This window comes from Callospermophilus lateralis, chromosome 20, assembly GCF_048772815.1.
Source record: "Callospermophilus lateralis isolate mCalLat2 chromosome 20, mCalLat2.hap1, whole genome shotgun sequence".
NCBI classification, from domain to species: Eukaryota; Metazoa; Chordata; class Mammalia; order Rodentia; family Sciuridae; genus Callospermophilus; species Callospermophilus lateralis.
In genome coordinates, this window is record NC_135324.1 from 3,394,258 (window position 1) to 3,413,892 (window position 19,635).

At 60.7% G+C, this 19,635-nt stretch overlaps 1 protein-coding gene across 3 annotated transcripts in view; it reads left to right on the forward strand.

Annotated features, from left to right (window-relative positions):
- Nucleotides 1-10,707: 10,707 nt before the first annotated feature.
- Nucleotides 10,708-19,635, forward strand: part of Slc6a6 (solute carrier family 6 member 6) — a 58,342-nt gene continuing 49,414 nt past the window's right edge. The window contains exons 1-2 of one of the 3 annotated variants that reach the window (XM_077106188.1): nucleotides 10,708-10,754; nucleotides 19,022-19,065. The gene's annotated coding sequence lies outside the window, so the exon portion shown is untranslated. Of the gene's footprint in view, nucleotides 10,755-10,952; nucleotides 10,995-12,301; nucleotides 12,323-19,021; nucleotides 19,066-19,635 lie in introns of those variants that run through there. The other 2 variants (XM_077106187.1, XM_077106189.1) reach the window with 2 other exon arrangements.

Sequence of the window (19,635 nt, forward strand, 5' to 3'; positions counted from 1 at the left end):
GAGGCCCTGGGTTCTGGCTGCCATCTTGGGTCCCAGCCATATCTGAGGCAGGGGAGTTGGCCACAGCCCGACCCCTCAACTTCCCGCCCCCTTCCGCCTCCCCTCTCCCTGGACGCGCACCCCAGCACCCGCTCTGAGGGGTCCCGGGAGTCTCCCCAGATCATGGCGAGGACCAGCATCTCAGGCAGGGGAACAGCATGTTGTGTGGCCCAGAGGCGTGACCACAGCGTGGCCTCTTTTGGAGAAAAAAGGGGGTGGGTGATCAGACAGCAGGACAGGGACGGCCAGTTTTTGCCAAAGACCCAGAGAACCGAAGTAGAGAGAGTTGAGCTGGGAAAGATCCAGGATCCGAAATGGGTTCCAGGCCCGCGCCTGTCGTCCCAGCAGCTCAGGAGGCTGAGGCAGGAGGATCGCAAGGTGGAGGCCCGGCCTCCACCCTTCAGGGAAGGGCCTCAGCGACTCAGCGAGATCCTGTCTCTAAAAATAAATAAATAAAAAAGGGGCTGAGGACGGGGCTCAGGGACGGACTGGCCACAGGGTTTAGGGGTGTGAATATTGGGGTCCCCACTTACAGAAAGAGGAGACCGAAATTTGAAAGGAAGAGAAGGGACCTTCGGCCTTGGCTAGGGAGTGAGGGGTTCGGAGGCCAGGGTCATTGTCCCCCCCTGTGGCATTGACCTGGGTCCAGTTCACGGCCTCCCCAAGTAGGACGCCAACATTATTCACCAGGCCCTGACGGGTTGACCCTCCCTGGTGAACTCCTACTCATCCCTCAAAACCCAGCCTCCGGTTGCCCTCCCGGCCTCCCCCCCAGACCTCCAGACCTCGGGGAGGTTGGCCCCTTGTCTGCCCGGTGGGAGGCCCCTCGGGGTAGAGGGTCCCATCTCCTCCATTCCCAGTCAGGACCCCGACAGAGCCGTGTAGACAGTAGGCGCTCACCTGGGCGCGGCCCAGGAACACACCAACAAGCGAGGGCACCAATGAGCCCCCGGATCCTCACACCCCACAGGCACAGAGGGTCGGGGACCAGTTTGAAAGTCACAGAGCCAAGGTCAACTCCCAGCTCCGCCTCTTGCGGCCACCAGCCTGGGGTGGTGGCCTCGGGATTTCCACTCCCTGACCCTCGGTCTCCTCTTCTATTGACCCGTGGTGGACCCTCCCGAGCCGGCAGCCTGAAGAGCGAGTTGGGCAACTCCGTTAACCGTGACAGCGGAGCCGCTGAGAAGGTGGTCCATGAAGCCAAGACCCAGGTTCGAATCTTGGCTCTGCCACTTACCTGCTGTGTGGCTTTAGGGAAGTTACTTGACTGCTCTGTGCCTCGTATCCTGTTTTCTCAGCGCCCATCTCGCGGGGCTGTTTCTCATGAGGAAAAAGCATCCAGACAGCGACTCCCCGAGGTCCTCTGGGCCTGCACCCTGCGGGGGCCAGGTCTCTGCAGAGGCATCCAGAGGGTCCCCTGGGTTTCCAAGCAGAATCTCCGTCGGGACCTGTTGCCGCTCGCTGTGGGGACCCCACCTTTCTCGGGAGGCTGAGGCAGGAGGAGGGGTCCACGGAGGCTCATAGGGGTCCATCTGCGGGCTGGGGTCACTGCCTGCCGTGTCTCCTCAGGTGGGAAAGACAACGCTGTGTGATCTGAGGAAAGGATATTGACCTCTCTGAGCCACTCCTAGCTGCAACCTCTGAGCTGCCTTCTCTCAAGGTCACTAGGAAATGGAGGTGCTTTCTAAAGAGGGGGTGACTGCGGGCCTCACGGGCCACGCCCGGCCTCCTGGCCACAGTCCAGGGACTGAGAGAGGCAGGTGTGGGCCGAGCACTGGAGGCTGTTCCTGGAGGCTGGTCCCACCTGGCCTCAGGGAGGCTGTGAACCCAGCCCAGCCAAGGTCACCCTAGTTCCTCCCTGACACAGTCCAAAGTTCAGGGCCAAGAGTCCCTCAGGAAGTGACACGGGAGGACGTGGCTGCAAGGGACCCCATGCCCACAGAGGACTGCCCATTGTCACCCGGCCACTCATCTTCCGGGTAATGAGAGGGACAGTCAGACAAGTCCCCGTCTTCTCTGGTGATCCGTGGGGTCTCTAGACGCCTGTGACACAGACGGCCACAGTCCCAAGGGGGGGGGGGCCTGAGCTTGGGTCCCCGCTCTGTCACGGACTTGCTGTGAGACCTTGGACCAGTCGCTTGACCTCTCTGGGCCTCTTTGCCTGTAAACAGGAATAAGTACCTACCTTGAAAGGGTTCTTGTGAGTGGGGTGGGGGGCGGTGACACCCGGGGACGATTCAGGAACCCCCGGATTTGGACCTGCACCCCGATTCCAAGACAGGAGCTCAGAAGCCCCAAACCCAAGTCAAGACCCGGAGTCCGGTGGACACTGTTGCACACTGCAACAGCCTCCGTCTCCCACCAATTGTTACATTTTACATTATTTTTTTTCCAAATGTATCTAAAGATGCCCAGGACACCTTCCCGGGCCTGCTCCCCAGGCCACCCCCGGCACAGCTGGCCGCTGGGACCCCGACATCTGAACCTTTAAGGACGACATTTGCATTAATTGACGAATACATTTGCATAAGGAACATAGTAACTAAAGAAGTTCTCACTCTTCCCGCCTTTGGGGGGCTGTGCCCTGTGGCTGGTCCCCACCTGAACCTCCGTTTCCTCATCCGCAGGGGTCCCTGCGACCGGGCCTGGTGGTGCCCACACCTGTCATCCCAGCGGCTCGGGAGGCTGAGGCAGGAGGATCGCAAGGTGGAGGCCAGCCTCCGCCATTGCAGCAAGGGGGCCGGGGACAAGCTCAGAGCACTTGCCTCGCAAGCACGAGGACCCGGGTGTCACCCAGAAGGAAAAACAACCACAGGGACCCAGTGGGATCCCAGGGACGTGCAGACACCCTGGGAACCCTGGCAGGGGCCACCGGCCGCACCCTGGGAACCTGCGGTGACCTGCCTGGGTCCCCGGCACGTCCCTAGCAGCGCCCTCTTAATCTGCGTGACGGTGAACGCTGGGGAGATCTCCCGTCCCCGGCCTGTGCCTCCCCCCGGGTCTCAGGCCCCAGCCCCTCTTGTCACCAGCTCCTGCCCACCCAGTTTTTTTTGGGGGGGGACACCAGGGATTGAAGTCGGGGACTCTGAACCCCTGAGCCCCGTCCCCAGCCCTGTTTTGCATTTTATTTGGAGACAGGGTCTCCCTGAGCTGCTCAGGGCCTCGCTAAGTTTCCGGTAGAGGCTGGCCTCCAACTCGCGATCCTCCTGCCTCGGCCTCCCCACCCACTGGGATGACAGGCGAGGGCCACCGTGCGCCCGGCTAATCCCAAGATCTTTTTGGGGGGGGTTTTGTATATTTTTCCCATGGCTGGTGGACCCTGATGTCATTTCTAGGGGGTGCTGAGAACCGGACCCAGTGCCTCCCAGGGGCTAGGTCAGTGCACCCCAGCCCTGACCCCAGGACCTTGATACCGCCTGTCCCCTGTCCAGCCTGAGGTTCTCACCGCGGGGTCTTCTGGAAAAAGACCAACCACCATGAGGGGGTCAGGGGGAGGCCCATGGGGGGCCCTGGGCTCCCGGGAAGCTGCACCTGAGTGGCCTCCCCGCCCGCCGCGGCCTCGGTTCTGGGCCACTCTGGGGGAGTGACGTAAACTGGCTCTTCCTGCAGGGTCATGTCCAAGCCGGTGCCTGGTGCCTGGGCGACGTGAGGGTGGGCAGGCTCCCCTGGCAGCAGCTGCCACCGGCGGGGGGGGGAGGGGGACCTGCGCCAGGCACAGGGTGGACGGTGGCTGGGGGGAGGGGCGGGGGAGGAGGCAGGAGGAGGCGGAGGCCGGGGCCTGGGGGGGACCCAGGAGGAGAGGAAAGGGGGGCTTCCCCTGGGGCCTGGCCCTGGGGGGACGTGCTGCCTGTCCAGGGCTGGGGCCGACCCAGGGCCCGCCCAGCATGGCTCCAGGATGCCTGAGGGACCTTCTAGAACCTTCCGTCAGCCTGGGCAGTGCTGGGGAGGAACCAGGGGCCCAGGGTCACACAGCCACTTCCCTGTCTGGGGCTGACGGAGGCCACACCCGCTGCCCACGGTGACTGTTCCTGTGTCGCCGAGGCTGGCCTCCAATTTGCGATCCTCCTGCCTCAGCCTCCAGAGCTGCTGGGATGACCGGCGTGCCCCGCCCGGCCCGGGGAACACATTTTGCTTATATGATTTAATATAAAGGAGCATGGAAAGCACCTCATTTGGGGACCCGCCAGGGTTTTTCTGTCACCACTGAGACGTTCCAGTGATGGTTTCAGTCCCCTACGTTTTTTATTTGCAAACGGGGTTTCACAAAGTAGCCTAAGCGGGCCTCCCATTTGCCATCCTCCTGCCTGTCACTGGCTGATCCTATACCAGCTCCTTTATCTGTCTGAGCCCATTTTTTTCCCCCGTCTGTAATAATGGGAGCAAAAAAAAAAAAAAATCCCATCATCTGGGCCAGAGAGAATAAAACAGGGGAGTACAATACAGCCGTGAAAAGGAATGGATTGGACCTACCCATTACCAGCGCAAAAGAACCTCAGGAAGCTGAGTGGAGGGAGCAAAGCAGGCTCCGGAAGGATGCATCCAGCACAAACCTCTGTGCGTGAACAGTGACACAGCGCCTGCCTGGCATAGACAAGGCCCTGGGTTCAGTCCCCAATAATGCAAAAAAAAAAAAAAAACCCAAATCAGAAAATACCTAAAGACAAAAAACAGGACAAAAATCTGGGGCCGATCATTCCTAGGCACAGATATAGGTATTAATAGTAAAAGAATCAAAATTATATTTCCGGCCAGGGGCAGTGGCCCACGCCTGTCATCCCAGCAGCTCGGGAGGCTGAGGCAGGAGGATCGCCCGTTGGAGGCCAGCCTCAACAATCCGTTGAGAGAGATCCTCAGCCACTCCGCGAGACCCTGTCTCTAAATAAAAAAATAAAAGGGCTGGGGACGGGGCTCAGGGTTAAGCGCCCCCTGGGCTCCATCCCCAGGACCCAAAAACCAGAAAGAAAATTGAGGCTCCAAGCAGCACTGAGGTCCCAGAGCCAGGCCTGTGGCGAGGCCTTGCACAGCGACTCTGGGCGCTCGGGACCGCCCAGGGCCTCCCTCCTCCGCGGGCCAGAGACCTCCCAGGCCGAGGGCCTCCTGTCTCTGGGAGGAAGTGGCCTGGTCCTGTGCTCAAGGCCAGCCGTGTGACCGATTAGTGGCTCCTGCGGGTGGCACCGGAGGGATTTCCAGGGATTGCCCTGGAGCCAGCGTCTCCGGACTCCCCTCCCTCTCTGGAGCGTGGGGGACGGAGAGGCCGGGACGCAGGGGGGTCACAGGGGGTCACCGTGGGCAGGCGGGAGGCGTGGCTCAGGGCTGGTGGCCTCTGGCTGCACTAAACCTGAGGTTCTGCTCTCAGAAGGCACGTCCCCATTTTCAAAGAAGGAGGTCCCAGGTGAAGTCCACCGCCAAATGCATGGGCCAGCCCCAAAGCAAGACCCGGGGACACTTAGAATCCTCCTGGCAATTCAGGAGGCTGAGGCAGGAGGATCGAAAGGTGGAGGCCAGCCTTGGCAATTGAGGGAGGCCCTAAAAAAATGATAATAATAATAATAATAAGAAGAAGAAGAAGAAGGGCCGGGGAGGTGGCTCAGTGGTGAGGCCCCAGCCCTATTTTGTATTTTATTTAGAGACAGCGCCTCACGGAGTTGGTCAGGGCCTCGCTAAATTGCTGAGGCTGGCCTCCAACGGGCGATCCTCCTGCCTCAGCCTCCAGTCTCTAAATAAAATAGAAAAAGGGCTGGGGATGGGGCTCAGGGGTTAAGCGCCCCGGGGTTCAACCCCTGGGAAGAAGAAGAAAAAGGAGAAGAAGGAGAAAATTCCCTTAATCCCTGAAAATATCTAATTCTGAGATGCCCCCCAATGGCTGAGGAGTCGGGGCCGGGCAGCCTCTCGCTACTCAGCTGCTCTTTATAAAGTTTTAGGAAATTGGGGCCCAGAAAGGTTCAGCGATTTCCCCAGAGACACACAGCGAGTCTGAATCTGAGCAGATGGAGGTGCTTTCCAGGAAATCCCGGGCCAGAGACTTCTTGGTCCCCTCCCAGTGTCCCAGAACATGCAAGGGGTGGCCATATGGCTGCATGTCCCAATCAAAGGACAGCCCCAGCCACCGCGCCTTTTTTTTTTTTTTCTGTTCGGATGGGTCTTGTGAAGTCGCGGAGGCTGGCCTCCAACTTTAGGATCCTCCGGCCTCAGCCTCCGGGATCACAAGGGGGCACCCCTCATTTTACAGACGGGACAAACTGAGACTCACGGGGGGCCTGATCCTAGGTGTAAGGTCACAGCAGATCCACGGTCACTGGAGCCCACACCTCTGCCCCCCAGCTAGGAAATACACCGGGAACTTCTCAACATGGCTGTGCGTCCTGGGGACAACCAGTCGCCCTTTCTGAGCCTGTTTTCTGGTGGAGGTGCCTGGGATCCTCTAAGGACTGAGGGATCCTGGTGGGTAGCCGGGAGGGGACTCCACCCAGACTCCCGATGACCAGTCCCCAGGGCCCAGTCAGACCTGCCTTGGATCAGGCCATAAGTGGGAACAGCCTCTCCCGGCCTCTCCCCGGCCTCTCCCCGCCTCTTGGCTTTGTGGATTGTCTGGGAGCCGAGAATATTTTGAATTGTTGTGTTTGGGAGGGAGGGAAAAAAAAATAACCAAATACTAAGAAAGGAGACACCGAGAGGCCTCCGCAAGAATGCAAAGGGATCGGGGCCCGCCTGGGGACGTCGGGGCCACTGCGAGGCCAGGGGTTTGGGGCTCGGAGGGGACATCGAGTTACCTGGAGAATTTATTTACAAAAAAAAGGGTGTGCGGATGGGAGCCACGGTCTTGGACCAGACCTGGACCACGGAGCCACATTTTTATATATTTTTCATTTTTATATATTTTTCTGGTCTGGAGACAGGGTCTGTGTAAAGGGTGGAGGCTAGCCTCCCACTGGCGATCCTCCTGCCTCAGCCTCCCGAGCGGTTGGAGGCCAGCCTCAGCCAAAGCGAGGCCCTGAGCCACTCAGGGAGACCCTGTCTCTCAATAAAATACAGAATAGGGCTGGGGACCGGGCTCGGTGGCTGAGGGCCCCTGAGTTCCATCCCTGGTGCCTTAAAAAAAAAAATATGGAAATTCAGAAGCTCAGTCCCACCCCGCCACCTGCTGAGTCGAATCTGCCTGTTAATTAGCAACCCCCCACCCCGCCCCTAGGAAGTGAAATGCAATTTTCCCCTAGGAGGGGGGCAGGGCAGGGTGCAGCCAGGTCACAGGGGTCTCCAGGTGACATGAGAGGTGACCCCGGGTGTCTCCAGGTGACAGGAGAGGCGGGGCTGTCCTGACGCGTGGGGCTGGTCCCCTCCCCTCCAGCTCTGGGTCTGGCCCCTTTTGCTGTCTGTGGGGGCAGCTGGGCGCTCCCGTAGGCTGCAGGCCCCGCCCACCGCGCCTGCGCAGTCTCGCGGTGGAAACAGGCTGAGGCAGGAGGGTCTCATTCAGAGCCACCCCGAGGAAGGCAGAGGGGGATTTTTTTTTCTTTTTTGGGGGGGGGGGTATCAGGGATGGAGCCCAGGGGTGCTTCACCCCTGAGCCCCATCCCCAGCCCCTTTTTCTATTTTATTTAGAGACAGGGTCTCCCTGAGTGGCTCAGGGCCTCCCTGAGTGGCGGAGGCTGGCCTCCACCTTGCCATCCTCCTGCCTCAGCCTCCCGAGCCGCTGGGATCGCAGGCGTGCGTGGCCTCTGGTGTAGACAGACCATCTCATCTGACATTGCCAGACTGTTTCCCAGGGAGGGTGCTGGGGTGGAGGTGGCCTGGGGTGGCCCTGGAGCAGGTGGGCAGCTGCCCCTTCAGGGAGTACACGGTGGACGTGCTAATGTCCTGCAGCCTGTGGGTCTGCGTCTCCTACTGTCACCTTCCCCGCCTGGCCCTGGGGCCCTGTTTGCTGTTTCCACTGAGAGAGGAGGAAGTGAGCTTTGGGGACTTGCCACTCGCAGACCACATCCGGCCTCGGTTTCCCAAGGTCCTCTGCGCTCCCAGGGCCCAGGCTGGGCACCCAGAGGGAGCCCTGCGTCCTGGGGGGTTCCCGTCTGCAGCTCCGAGTTGGGCTGAGACCCAGGCTGCCCGGGGTCCAGGGGCACCGTGCTTTTGGGGGGGCGGATAGGAAACAGCAGAAATCAGATCCCACACCATCAGGGGCCCTGGACCCCTGAGCCCTGTCCCCAGCCCTATTTTGCATTTTATTTAGAGACAGGGTCTCCCTGAGCTGCTTAGGGCCTCGCTTTGGCTGAGGCTGGCCTCCAACTTACGATCCTCCTGCCTCAGCCTCCCGAGCCCCTGGGATGACAGGTGTGGGCCAAAGCGCCCAGAATCCGGGGCCTCGTTCCTGCTGAGAACCTGAGCCGCAGCCGGGCTTGGGTTCATTGTCTAGCAATCGCCCCAAAATGGACCCCAATCCTCCCCCCCCCAAAACCAGAAGATTTGGGTTTGGATTCTAGTTCTCTTACTCACCCACCGAGTGACCCAAGGCAAATTTCTTCACTTCTCTGTGATTTTCTTACTTCTTCATTAAAACGGGTGTGTGTGTGTGGGGGGGGGGGGGATCAGAATGCTACTGTATTTAAATGCACCGAAGCTGGGCATGAGATCAGCCATGGTCCCCCTTTTCTAGAAACACGACCATTCAGGAGGCTGAGGCAGGAGGATGGCAAATTGGAGGCCAGCCTCAACAACTTGGCAAAACCCCATCTCCAAATAAAAAAAGAAAAGAAAAGAAAGGGCTGGGGATGTGGCTGCTGCTTGGTAGAGCTCAGGGTTCCGTCCCCAGCTCTGCCAAATACACGTAAATAAAAGAAATGCTCTGAACTGTGCGGAGCATATGGTTACGACGTGCTATAAAAAGGCACGTTCAATCAAATAAATGCGGCCAGGCGTGGTGGCTTGGTGGCGGACACCTGGAGTCTCAGTCACTCGGGAGACGAAGGTACTAAAATGTGGCGTGAGCCCAGGAGTTTGGAGCCCAGCCTTTGGGAACATATTGAGAACCCCCATCTCAAAAGGGAATAAATACAATACAATACAGCACCTGTTTGTTGAGCATCTACTACGAGCCAGACTTGTGACAGGCTCCTGGATTCAAAGGTGGGGAGCAAGGACCAGATGCATCCTGCTGGTCCCCAAGTGTGCACCTGGGGTCCCTGGAGAAGGGTACAGAAGGCACTGGGGGAGGGCCAGGAGGGGACAGTGCGTCGTGGTGTTGGCTAGAGATGGTATGGCCACCAACCCGGGGGGGGGGGCTGGCTGAGGATACCCAGGAGAGAGGTGCCTAGAAGGAGACAGAAAACGCTGGGGGATCAGAAAGGGAAAAGACTTTGCCATAGGTCACACAGCACCTCCTGGGGCCCCGCCAGGGTGGGGATGCGCAAGACGGTCTCTGAGGAGCTGCTCATTCAAATAAGAGCCGTAATAAGGGTGCAGTCTCCGGCTCCACTTAAAAATAGTCGCATTAACTGACACTCGCTTGGCACTTCTTGGGTGCCAGGAGCGGTTTGGAGCTCTTTAAGCGGTTCAGCTTGCCTCTCCTCTCTCTCGGCAGCCAGGGGAGACACTTGCCACCGTTTTTTTTGGTGTCTATTTTAGAGGAGGAAAAGCAAGGCACAGAGACTCTGAGTGATTTGCCCAGAGTCACACAGCCATGGCAAAGCTACGATTCTGGAACGTCACCCCCCCTCCACGGCCCCCCAGACCCTGGGGATGCAATCTAAGGGGACGGGGGCACTTTGCTCTTTAGCCACATCCCCAGCCCTTTTGATTTTTTTTTTTTTTTTTTAAATTTCGACACAGGACCCTGCTAAGTTGCTCTGCCTGGACTAGAATTGGGAACCTTCCTGACTCAGACTCCAAATTGAGTGCGCTTCCCGGCCTGCCCTGCCCTGCTCTGCTATCACAGTCACCAGAGCTGTCACAACCAGGACCTCAGGCCACCCTGGGGGGGGGGTAGGGGGGTGGAGGGGGGGGGTTACTGATGGTGCCCAATTTTGCAAAGGCGCAAAGCCAGCCTGGTGACCCCATGGGATGGCCCCAGAGGGACTCCCTGGAGGACAGGCCCCAGGTACTTTGGAACGTGGCCACCCCATGTGCATGGGTGACGGGTGCAGGGCTTGGGGATCCTGGTTAGGAAAAGGGGGACCCGGGTGGGGGGGAGGGGGAGCGAGGGGTGGGGTGGGTGGGGTCCTGGATCCCTTTTGGCTCTTCATCTGCTGGGGGGGGCGGCCAAAGGACAGGCTGGACCCCTTGTCACCCGCCAGCGTCCCCTGCGCGGTGGGAGGGTGTGTGCGCGCGCGCTCGGCCGAGGCGAGCCCAGGCTCTTTGTGTGACCGAGCCCGTGCGCGCGTGCGTGCCTGCGAGCCCGTGTGTGTGCCTGTGTGTGCGTGCGTGTGTCTGCGCGCGCGGGGCGGGGCGGGGCGCGGAGGCCCCGCCCAGGCCCCGCCCAGGCCCCGCCCAGGCCCCAGGCCGGCTTCACCAGGCCCCGCCCAGGCCCCGCCCAGGCCCCAGGCCGGCCTCACCAGGCCCCGCCCAGGCCCCGCCCAGGCCCGGCCCCCATCCCGGCCCGGCCCCGCCCCGCCCCGGCCGGCCCCGCCCCGGCCCCGCCCCGGCCCCGCCCCCGGCCCGGCCGAGCTGGTATTTTTCCACCCAGCAGGATGGGCGATGCTGAGCGCTGCCTGTGCAGACAACAGACACGCGAGGTCAGGAAGAAGCCGCTTATAAATCACCGCGTCCTCCGCGCCGCGGCCAGCGCCGAGCCCCGGAGCCTGGCCACCGCCGCCGCCGCCGCCGCCGCGCTCGGGTGGCCCAGTGCCCCGCGGTCGGGAACCTCGAGCCCCGAGACGCCCCGAGGGACCTCGCGGCGCACAGCCCGCCGAGGGGGCCGGGGACCCAGGCACCCGGGCAGCGCTCCTGAGCCCTGGAGCCGGGGCGCACCGCAGGTACCCGCGGGGACACGCAGCCGGGCGCGCGCCGCCGTCCCCTGCCCCCGGATCCCGCGCTCCAGGTCCTGGCCTGTCCACCTCCATCCCGGGGGGGACCCGGGGGGGGACGGTGTTATTGTCCCCCTCCCCACACACACCCCCAGCCCAAAGGTCTCCCGGGCTCGCGGGGCGGCGGCAGGTGGGTGCGCGCCTGGGTGTCCCCCGTCTGTCCCTCTGTCCGTCCGGTGGTGACCGTGGTGGTCCCCGCGGATGCCCGAAAGGGTGGCCGTTTCCCCAGGTCGCCTGCAGCGCGGGCACGTGGGCGGCCCAGTGCCGGGTGCCTTCCCCGGGTCCCCCCGGGCTGCGCGCCTACCTGCGGGCGGTGGTGGCCGTGGCTCCCGGGGACTTGTGTCCCCTCTCTCTCTCGTGGGCGTGAACCCGGGTGTGACCGTGCCTCCCGGGGAGTCCCTGGCCCTGCGCACGTGTGTGTGTGTCCCTGAGTGTGGTGGCCGGGTCCTGGGATCTGTGCCTGGGAGGGTGTCCCCCCCACCCACCCCCCGTGCCCAAAGGGGCTCCATGGCCCCCACGGGTTCTGCAGGGCGGGGGCACCGCATGGGAAGGAGAGGCGACCGGGAGGCAGGGCTGCACCGCGCTGCCTCTGTGGGTGCAGGTGGCCCTGAGTGGCCGGACCAAGGCCTGGGGCAGGGACCGCCAGGCCACCGTGGGCAGCGAGGTGGCCCCGGGGGGCACCTCTGGCTCGGGCTTCCCCTTCCCCCTGCGGGTTCCTCTTTGGGTTTGGAGGCTCACGTGCCCCTCCCACTAGGGAGGCTGCCCCGGGAGAGGGGGGGGACTCTGGGGGGACCACCTCTGTCCCCCCTGCCCCAGACCTTCTGGAAGGGGACCTGCAGGCCACCGTCCGTCCCCGTCCCTCTTGGACACCCAGAGGGAGGTGTGTGCTGGGCAGGGCCACCGGCTTGGCTATTTTGGTCCCTGCCCCCGGCTCCTGCCAGCTCCCAGCCTCCCCCCAGGACCAGCCCCAGAGGCCTGGGAGGCAGCCTGGTCCCCATTTCCGGCCTGGGGACATCAATCAGCTCAGCAGCCACCCAGCAGCTCCCACGGAGGGTCTCGGGATCCCGGGGGGGGGGGGGGGGCTCCCTTTGGACTTGGGCAAATCGGGCCCTGAGTCAATGTCCCCGAGGGAGGGCTTTGTCAAATGGAAAAAAAAAAAAAGAAGAATTTTATTTATTTATTTATTTATTTATTTTTGGTGGCTTCCAGGGGAGGGGACCTGGTCCAGCGTCTCGCAGCCAGAAGGAGTTTATTTTTACGGGAGAGAGAGAGAGCGGGTGAGCGCTTAGCAACCGCCTGTCTCCCTCGACCAGGGACCGGGGAGTCACCCCGGGGGAGCCACCGTGGGGTGGGCGTGAGGAGGTGGCCACTGGAGGGGGTGGCGAAGGCATGTCACCTGGGTGATGTTTCAGGGAGGACCCCAGGCTGAGAATCCACAGCCCCGTGGGACTGGCAGAATGGCCAGAGGCTGTGTCCCCCCCCCCACTCCCCTGGTTCCAACCGCTCTTGACCTTGGGCCACCTTGGCTGGACCTCGGTTTCCTCATCTGGAAAGTGGGCGTGGCCTGCGGGGCCCCCCCCTGGGCAGGTGAAGCTGGGGGATCCCAGAGGCAGGAGGCAGCTGGGCTCTGGGGCAGCTGAGCTGGGCTCGGTCTCAATGGTGACCTTGGGTGAGTCTCTCTTTGAACCTCAGCTGGACCGTCCAGGCAGCCAGGACACCCACTAGGGCCAGCCCCACGGCGTCCTTGAGGGGATTGGGGGAGATGAGGCGCCCTAAGCTGTGGTAAGCTGTAAAGCCCAGCTGGGCCACCGAGCTGACGATTAGCGGGTGTCGCCAGCGCTCCAGAGGTCCAACTCAGGGGCCCTTGACCCCTGAGCCCCGTCCCCAGCCCTTTTTAAAAAATATTTTATTTAGAGACAGGGTCTCCCTGAGCTGCTTAGGCTCTAAGTGGTTGAGGCTGGCCTCTAACTTGTGATCCTCCTGCCTCAGCCTCCCGAGCTGCTTGGGATGACAGGTGTGCGTCACCGTGCCCGGCCCCCGATTCTCTGGGGGCTGTGTCTCACTTTTCCACATTGGCCAACCTGCCCTGGTCAAGGGCTTTGGTTCGACTTCATGGCTTCTGGGGAGGAGCTCTCGTTCTGGAAATGCCTGGCAGGACCTTGCTAAGGTGCTGAGCCTGGCCTCCACCTTATGAGCCTCCTCCTTCAGCCTCCCGAGAGGCTGCGATGCCACCACTTCCTCCATCCAGGGTTAGATTCAGCAGAAGCCAGATGGCCGAGGAACCCGAGGGCTGGCTGGGTGGGCCTGGGCTGTATTCTGAGGTCAGCAGGGAGACAGCAGGACTGAAGCCAGTCCAGCCTGGAGAGCCCTCATGGTGAGAACGAGGCTGCTGGGATCCAGGAGTCGCAGGGTGGCCCAGCCATGGGTTAGGGTACAAAGCAATTTCTGTGCCAGGGAGTCTTGCCTAAGGTATTTCTGGAAACATGGGGGAGTGGCCGTCGGGTGACTTATGGACACAGGGCCCTGTGGGTTTCTCCTCCCGCCTCACCTGGACAATGGCTGCCTTTGGAAATCCGAGCTGAGGCTGGGGCTAGGGTTGGGGCTGAGGAGCAGGAATTTGTTTTTCTAAAAACAAAACACCTAAAACAAAGGGCCCCCGGGGTGCGGCTCAGGCTGGAGGAGGGGCAGCCGCCCTAACTGTCCCCAGGTCAGAAGAATGGCCTGGCCTCTCATCCCAGCAGCTTGGGAGGCTGAGACAGGAGGATCGCGGGTTCGAAGCCAGCCTCAGCAACAGCGAGGCCCTGAGCCACTCAGCGAGACCCTGTCTCTAAATAAAACACCAAATAGGGCTGGGGACGGGGCTCAGGGGTCGAAGGCCCCTGAGTCCCAGCCCTGGTACCAAAAAAAAAAAAAAATAAATAAATAAATAAGCCGTATTTGGTGTGTGCACACCTGCAGTCCCAGTTACTGGGGAGGCTGAGGCAGGAGGATCTCGGGAAGCTCGTGACTCCAGACCAGCCTGAGCAATTTCAAGGAGGGAGAAAATAAAGTGAGATCCCAGGCGCATCCTGAAAATCCCGAATGAGCGTCCTGCGGAATAGAGTCTTGGAATATTTTTATTTCTTTTCTGGGCACCAGAGACTAGATCCTGAGTTGCTCTACCACGGAACCCCATCCCCAGTCCTTATTATTATTATTATTATTATTATTTTTAATTTTGAGACAGGGTCTAAGTGGCTTAGAGCCTCCCTAAGTGGCTGAGGCTGGCCTCCAACTTGTGATCCTCCTGCCTCAGCCTCCCAGCGTGGGCTTGCCCCGGGGCCTGGAGAAGATTCACTTTTTAATTACAAAAGTAACACAAATCAGAAACAATTTAAATAATAATAATAATAATAATAACTGTATCAAGTACAGAGGGATCCTTCAGGGGGTAGGACCTGCCCCCGGTCCTGCCAATGGGGCTGCTCGGCCCGTCAGAACCCAGCGCTGCCAATGCGTCCCGGTCACCGGGAACTGCTGACCTCCTCGGCCTGTCCTGCCTGACCACGGTGGACAGCGTCCAGCTCAGTGAACCAGACACTCCCACCCAGTGGCTTTGAACTTGACCTGAGGTGGCACAGCAGGACCCTGTTAGGGGGGGACCCAGGATTGAACCCAGGGGCCCTCGACCCCTGAGCCCCGTCCCCAGCCCTATTTTGCATTTTATTTAGAGACAGGGCCTCCCTGAGTTGCTCAGAGCCTCGCCATGGCTGAGGCTGGCCTCCAACTCACGATCCTCCTGCCTCAGCCTCCTGAGCCGCTGGGATGACAGGTGTGCGCCACCAAGCCCCAGCTCGGACCCTATTATTATTATTATTATTATTATTTTATTTTGAGACAGGGTCTTGCAAAGAGTGGCCCAGGCTGGCCTCCAACTTGCGATCCTCACGCCCCGGCTAGGGACCCACATTGACTACCCCTTCTCCCGTGGCAGTTCTGCACCTGAGCTCACCAGATAAATGACTTAGGACAGGGTAGAAGGACAACAGACGGCAGAGTCCCCTCCACGCCTCAGCCCATCTCTGTCCCACTGGCTATACGGCCAGTATTTATTGAGCACCTACTGCACGCCAGGCATACAGAAAACGGTCCCTGTGCTCAGCCTCGCGGGAGGAGGGAGTGTATACCAAGAGGTCTATCAGGAGGAGGTTAATGAACAATCCAGGTGGTGACGCCAAGGGCGGGCAAACCGGACCCGGGGACAGGTGTGACCAAGAGGGGTCCGTTGGACGGTGGAGCGTGGGCACCGTGAGGGAGGTCATCCAGTCAACCTGCCCGCCCACTTTACGGAGGAGGAGGCTGAGGTCTGGTGGACGCATCTGTCAGCAGGGGAAGATAAAAGCCCTCACAGGAAGCTCTGGTCCCAGGGGGGGGTTAGGTAAGAGTCCCCTCCAAAAGGGGCACAGGGGAGGGCGTCCTGAATCCAAGAATCCAGGATGGGGCCAGGCCTATAATCCCAGCAGCTTGGGAGGCTGAGGCAGGAGGACCGTAAGGTGGAGGCCAGCCTTAGCCATTTAGAGAGGCCTTAAGCAACTGAAGCCAGACCCTGTCTCAAAATTAAAAATATAAAAAAGGCCGGGGACGCGGCTCCCTGGACGGCCCCCGAGGAGGGGCCTTCTGCAAGTCCCGTTGCCATGGTGACTTGTCACAGACGGTAAAAGTGCCAAGTGAGTCACTGCCGCCGTCCTTTCCAGCGGAAAGGCCTCAACCCGAGGATGCCAGTAGCTGGGGGTGGGGGGGTGGGGAGTGCGGTCGCCTGGGTCTGGGCCGAGTCATGCTCCCTGGGTGCTGCCGGAAGGGGGAGGTCCCCAGGGCTCCGCCCTCTGGCTCCGGGCTGATTGTCACCTGCCGCTTGGGCCCTGAGGGATTCCACAGACCGTCATGTAGTTCTGCGGGCCCATGTCACCAAAGCCCTCCTGGGCAGCCACCGTGCCCCCTCGCTGTGGCCCCCGGGAGCCAACTTCTCAGAAGACCACACTCCTGCTCAAGAGCCTTCCGTGGAGGCCGGCTTCAACAACTTAATCCACTGGATGCAGGACACACTGAGGACAGGGGACAGAAGCCCCAGTGCCCATCATCGGGATCGGGCCCTTAGTAGGGGCTCAGCACAGACATTGAGGATTTCGGCCTCCCTGACTCCCGAAAGGAGGCCCGTGGTTTGGACTTCTTTTTTTTTTTGGCGGGGGGAGGGTGCCAGGGGTTGAACCCAGGGACACTGAACCACGGAGTCCCCGTCCCCAGCCCCTTTTTATCGCTCAGCTGCTTAGGGCCTCACTCAATAATTGAGGCTGGCCTCCCAAGGTGCGATCCTCTTGCCTCAGCCTCCCCAGGCGCCGCGTTTACAGCGTGTGCCACCCGCCGTGCCTGGCACCAGCGGGTCGGTGATGTGGCTGTTGAACAAAACAGACCAACGCCCTCCCGGAGTTGGGGTTAATGAGTAACCGGCGAAAGCCCTCAGAAAATCAAAGAGTCTTTACTGGGCTCCAGGGTTTGAATGCCCCTCGGGTCTCTGACTTGCTGTGTGACCTCGTGGACTCCCTTGCCCTCTCTGGTCCTCACCGGCCGAGATCACACAGGTCGGGTTAGAAGACTCCCAAACGCTTGGGCTCAGAGACCCCTCTGTGGGAGTCCAGGTCACCGCGTCCCCCTGGGTCCTCTTGGAGGGTACCGTTGTCCTACGGGTTTTTCCAGGGGTCCTAAGGCCACTTTGGGTGCGGATTTTTCTGAGCCGAGGTGCAGCCTCCAGGTTTTAGGGAAATACAGGAACTTGGGGACCATGTGGGTTTTTTTTTTTTCTGCCACAATTAGTAGAAGATTCGAGATGAGAACGAACCTTAAAAAGGAAAAAAGAGAAAAAAATGAGCCCCCAGCTCCTTCCCGCAGGTGCCTGGGGGATCTATTTCTGTCCTGAGGCGTCTCTTGTGCCTCCCACAGAAGTGCTCCGGAGCCACCACCCTGTACCCTGGTCCCCACCTGGTTATATAAACTGATTAGCTGAGCCACTTTTAAATTTTTTATGTATTTTAATTTTTTTATTTTTTATTTCGAGACAGGGTCTTGCTCAGTTGTTGAGGCTGGCCTCCCAATTCGCGGTCCTCCTGCCTCAGCCTCCCGAGCCGCTGGGATGGCAGACGCGCACCACCGCACCCCCCCAACTGTTGGTTTTGCTTTTGCAAAATGACTTCAGGCCACAGTGGGAGGTGTTAGGTGGACCCCCTCCTGTCCCCACCCTGCCTCCAGCATGCACTGTGGGTGGTGCTGAGCGGCACAGTACCCCTTTGGTGCTGACCCCTGTCCTGAAGCGCCCCGGGCTGGGCATGGGACACCCATCTGATTCAGGCAGGTGGGAGGGGGACGTCCTGCTCCTGGGGGAGTTCAAGGTCATGACCCCGGGCAGCAGATGGTGGGGAGAGAGAGGAATGTCTGTGCTGTGCAACTTCAACCCTTCAGCCTAGAGTCTCTGGTCGGGCTGCCTGGTGCTTGTGGATTTGCTTTCGGTGTGAGGGGGTGCAGGAGGCAGGTCGAGGCTCCACGGTGGCCTCCTGCCGTCCGTCCCCCAGCTCCAGGGCAGCCCGGGGACTGGCCTCTGCCCTAGGTCCGAGCAGCTCAGGGTAATTTCTGTCTTTGAACGACAAAGACTGAGCCTTGTGCAGAGAGGAACAAAGACTGTGCTGGAAAGACCCAAATCTGTCACCTGCAAGGCCCTTTCCACTCTATGTATTACCTGGACCGTGACCGAGTTCCCAACCAGGATGGGTGGCCACCCGCCGGGCAGAGATGTGGGACCCGCGTCCCTTCTCACCTCCATTGGGGACTCACCAGCAGTTTAATTGACGATTATTAATTTTTTTGGCACCGGGGGTTGAACACAGGGGGCTCTGCACCACTCGGCCGCGCCCCCAGAACCCCCTTTTTTATTTAGAGACAGGGTCTCCCTGAGTTGCTTAGGGTCTCACGAAGTGGCTGAGGCCGGCCTCCAACTTGCGATCCTCCTGCCTCAGCCTCCCCAGTGGCTGGGATGCGAGGCGGGCACCCCCTTGCGCGGCCTGTTATTCTATTTCCTTCACTCTTCGGGGTCGTCCCCAGAACAGTGACAGGGACACAGCCGGGGGGGCTGCTTGGAAATGCAGGATCTTGGAGCCTGACCTGCTCCTTAGGGTTGGGATTTGGGGGTTGAGGCTGGAAGACCTCTGGAGCCCGGGAGGCCGCGTCTCCACCGCAAAACGGAAAATAAATCAATGCACAAAGGCACCCAGATAGACCCGGGGGGTCCCCAGTCTGTCATGGAAAACCCTGAGGCCCCCAGCTGAGGGCAGGTTGCTGGCCCAAGGTCACCAGGCTGGAGCTGGCACAGCCCCGTCCCCTGGGCTCGCGCCACCTTGGAAAGGATGCGGGTGGGAAGCCTCTTAGGAGCCCAAGTGTCCCCGATCCAAGAGCCGCGGAGGCTGCCAAGTCGGATGTCAATCAGGGGCCAACCCGGAGCGGCCAGGCCCTTGCAGACAGCCAGTGTCCCCAGGCAGCCTGTCGGGTCGAGGCCCCGCAGCGGGATTGGATGTCAGCCCAAGGGCCTGGGGTGAGGAGCTATTTGGAGGCTGTTCCCAGTTCTTGGAAGACCAGCAGGAAAATTTCTGGAGTCCCAGGACTGAACCCAGGGACACTTAACCCCCGAGCCCCGTCCCCAGCCCCTTTTTCGATTTTATTTAGGGACAGGGTCTCGCTGAGTGGCTCGGGGCCTGGCTAAATCTCTGAGGCTGGCCTCCACCTTGCCATCCTCCTGCCTCAGCCTCCCCAGCCGCTGGGATGCCAGGCGCGCCCCCTCCCCCGCCCGCCTGCGCACACACCTGTTGAGCCACACCTGTGGGTTTCCTGGTCCCCGTCCCTTTGGGGGTTTGGTGTCCCCGGGTGCTCACGGTCTCTCTTTCTCTTCTCTGCTGTAGGTGCAAGACCAGAACCACAGTCCCTTCTGAGGAGGCCCCGAAATGTAAGTAGCTCTTGACCCCCGACCCCACGGGGCCGCTGCCTCCCGTGGGGCAGGGGTGACCCCATCTGGGGGGGACCTCAGCGCCTCCCCCAGCCTCCAGGAGAAAACAGACTCCTGAGAACCCAGGACCTGGTTCACGTCACCTGGAGGTGGCCCGTCTCCTGTGTGCCTGCGCTGGCCTCTCTCGGGGACAGCCTTCCTTGCCTGCGTCTGGTGGGGGGGGGGGACAGAGCTTTGCCGAGTTGGTCCTGGAAGTGGGGACCACCTGCTGGGCCGCAGTGGCCCACACTTGGAATCCCAGTGAGTCGGGAGGCTGAGGCAGGAGGATCGCAAGTTGGAGGCCAGCCTCAGCCACTTGGCAAAATAAAATAGAAAAAAGGGCTGGGGACGGGGCTCAGGGGTTAAGCGCTTTGGCTTCAATCCCCAGTACCCACCCCCCCCAAAAAAAGGGGGAACCAGTTGGTCCACGGCACGGGGTGAGCTGGGGCCTTGGGCTCTGGTCCCAATTCTGTCTGGTCAGGGGTTTGGGGTGGAGATTAGAGATGGTGCATCACATGCATAAGGTCCTGG